This window comes from Triticum dicoccoides, chromosome 4A, assembly GCF_002162155.2.
Source record: "Triticum dicoccoides isolate Atlit2015 ecotype Zavitan chromosome 4A, WEW_v2.0, whole genome shotgun sequence".
NCBI classification, from domain to species: domain Eukaryota; kingdom Viridiplantae; phylum Streptophyta; class Magnoliopsida; order Poales; family Poaceae; genus Triticum; species Triticum dicoccoides.
In genome coordinates this window covers 613383775-613387268 of record NC_041386.1, presented here as the reverse complement: position 1 = coordinate 613387268, position 3494 = coordinate 613383775, and the positions used below count along the sequence as shown (strand labels likewise).

The 3494-nt window shown below is 45.2% G+C and overlaps 1 pseudogene; it reads left to right on the top strand.

Annotated features, from left to right (window-relative positions):
- Nucleotides 1-85: 85 nt before the first annotated feature.
- LOC119283819 lies at nt 86-1987 on the top strand (annotated as a pseudogene).
- Nucleotides 1988-3494: the final 1507 nt, after the last annotated feature.

Sequence of the window (3494 nt, the reverse complement as noted above, 5' to 3'; positions counted from 1 at the left end):
GCAGGCTGCTCTCCCCCGCCTCCTCATCTCCCGCCACCTCGCCTCCCCCAGGTCCGTCCAGCGCGCCCCGGCGGCGGCGAAGGAGATGATGCGCCCTGCGGTCGTCGTCTCCTCCTTGCTCCTCCTCCGTGGCGTCGGGGGCGCCAGGGGCATGGCGCGGCGGCCGGGGGCCGACGGGTACTCACCTGCACGCGGCAGCGGCGGGGCCTGGGACCGGGCGCCCACGGAGATGGCGCGTTATTCCCGGGCTGCGACTACAAGCGCTGGCTAATCGTCATGGACAAGCCCGGCGGCGAGGTCACCTCCAAGCACCAGATGATGGACTGCTACATCCACACCCTCGCCAAGGTCCTCAGAAGGTACCCGTCCATCCATCCGGCCTCCATCCCATTGTGAGAGTGGCTCAGTCAGACTCTCTCGCTACTCGGAAATGAGTGACAAAGACTACAAATTTGAGTCTTGTTTGGGCTGGGAGGCCAGCTCAGTGTTGCTTTTTGTCAAGTACTGTTCATGCAAGCTTGATGATATGATGTTGCTCTGTCTCTGGATGTGTAGCAGCGAGGAGGAGGCCAAGAGGAAGATTTACAACGTCTCATGCGAGCACTACTTTGGGTTCGGGTGCGAGATTGACGAGGAGACGTCCATCAAGCTTGAAGGTTTTCGTGTTATCCACGTGTAAAATTACCAGAGCTAACAAACATGTCTTCTTCTCATGCCTAAGTACATCTGTTGGTTGTGCTAGAGGGATTCCTGGTGTTCTCCGTGTGCTCCCTGATTCCTATGTTGACCCTGAACACAAGGACTATGGAGGTAATTCACTGTTTGGGTGCAGTACACCACAGAGCATAATACATGACAACATCATTAGTGTATGAAGTTGGTTAAGACATAAATGCATCAGGGCAAGGTGGCATCCACGAGCATGTTAACCTCATGTTTTTCCCCTGGTTGCATTTAAATGAAATCAAATTGCTCAATAGGTAGCCATTGTTGGTATCTATAATAAGCTAATTGCAGTGGTCAAACTGGAGTTCTGTTGTTTTGATTTTCATGCTTGTACAGTAAATGTCGTGCTCTCATATGCTCTGTTTGTTCGATCTCACTCTCTGACATTGCTTCAATAATGCTTGCCCATTAATCCAGAGTACAGTGAGCATGTATGTTGATGAAAGTTAAAACCAACTTTAACTAGTGGTGCAAGTGCAAGTAGCTAGCTTGCATACAAGATCTTAGATAGATGGGTATCCTAGTTTCATGACTGCTATTTAGAACTAAGTGCCCCGTAAGTGTTTGCTGAAAATGAAAATGTAGTTAACTATAGCACAGTGAGAGTGCTCTCAAACGTCAGAAAGTTTGCTACTGCATTTATGTTCCTGGCAGTGTCCTACATTGACCGATGGTGCAGCCATATACCCCTGCCACTACCTAATTGTTCTCATTCATTATTGTGCAGCAGCACCTTCTTGTTCATATCCATTTTTTCAATTAATACCAACATGTACGTATTTACACAGGAGAGATAGCTAGATTTATGGACTAAAAAGTGACAATAAAAATGTTGTTGTTTTAACCTAGAGGTTAATAAAACACTTTGATAGTTCTGTCCCCGAGCATTTTTGTCAGTTTGCAGTTACTTGTGCTGAGATACTAGTCGCTTAATCTGTCCAGAAAATGTGCTGTGTATTTCTTGTCGAGAGAATAATATTCCATGGCCAGAGCAAGCAAGATGTTATTTCTAGTGCTAGCCTTTTGTTGTATTAAACTACTGTATATGGTAGGAGGACATTGTCTTTAGAGACAGCAATCAGAAGTAATGCAGTCGCTTCCGTTGCATACTTGCTCTAGCTGCAAGTACTTGGAACTGCTGATCTCTTCCTATGTTGGTGTTGTGGTGTGCTTATGTGTTATTTTTGTAGCTGCTGATCTCTTCCTATGGAGGAACAAGAAGATCTCTGGCGGGGTGCTCGCGGGCACCACGACCATGTAGTTGTTGTTTGAGGTCCTGGAGTACCATCTCCTCACCCTCCTCTGCCACCGTTTAATCCGCATCCTGGGCATCCTTTTCCTCTGGTCCAATGCCTCTGCCTTCGTCAATAAGTGAGCTTTTTAAATTTCCATTGTTATTTGCACTTTATTCCACGCACACTTCATGTGAATCTGTGATCATATCCATAGACCAGTGAATTAATTGCACTATTTGCTTGCTGTGAAGTATCCACTATTTGTTACATTATGTCTTTAAGTAGTAAAATTGATAATGGCAACCTAAATTCTTCAACTGAACTGCTCTTTCATTGTCCCACCGAATACTGAAGTTTTGTTATGTATAACATTGCTACATGTGTTTTTGTCTATAGAATTGCATTCATTTTCTCTTATTTCAGTAGTTACATAGCTTGAGGTATGTGTATTCTTTTTAATAGGATGTAGCTAATCGAGCCCATGTAGCTAACCGAAGCACAAGGGAAAAATTACATTAAATGGGCTGAATTAATGGGCTCGGCTCATATAAACACCGAGTTGAACCGGGCTGATTCTTATCCATGTCAGCTTGCCACGTTGGATCAGACGTGGCCTGGGCATGCTGCCAGTGACCAAAAATTTGGTCGTGGAACCAACGACCTTTTACATATCACAAAGAAGGTCGTTAAAATCCATTAACTACCACCAGCTTTTGACCATCTATTTTTGGTCACAAAAAGGTCGCAAATGAAAAACAATGACCTTTCAGCGACCAATAGTGATGGTCGCAAGTTAGCATATTTCTTGTAGTGAAAGCTGATGACTTCTTTCATGAGCATGTATTCTTCACTGACTACAACCCATATGACTCTGCTCATTTTCGAAGGAAGCGTTTCTGGACAGCTAGCCAGACGAACTTCTACTCTTCACTGCTATTTGATAAGGACAAGATCTATGACCATTAGCATATTCCTCATGTGGATATGGAATCGCTGCCTTGCTTCACCCCAGTCCTCGGTGTTCTTCATGACGCTGGGCTGCTCAACTTCTGCACCGATATATGCGACTGGAATGAAGAGTTAATTCTTCAGTTCTACGCTACATTGCACATCACCGGCAATGCTGAAGATGTGAATTCATGGGTGTTGGACTGGATGACAGAGAACACACATTACAAAGCACCGGCCTCTGAATTGCTTCATGCCCTGCCTGTCAGCCCTCCCCTTGAAGGTGCGCTGCTCATGAACCTGAGCTATCTGATCACTACATGCAAGTTTTGATGAAGCTGCTGAAGCCTGGTCAACCCCCAAGAACCAAATTCGTTGTGAAGGAATTGCTATATGTGCCAAGGACTATCTATAGAATTCTGACCAAGACCCTGAGTCCCATCAAAGGCCACGACTGTAATGAAGAAGAGGTCGTTGGCATCATGAAGAATCTGATATTCAACATCATCCATGTCGTTTCAATCAACTACCATGATTTCTTCATGAGGACTCTGGCAAATGTTGCATTGTCACCATTTGAGTTGA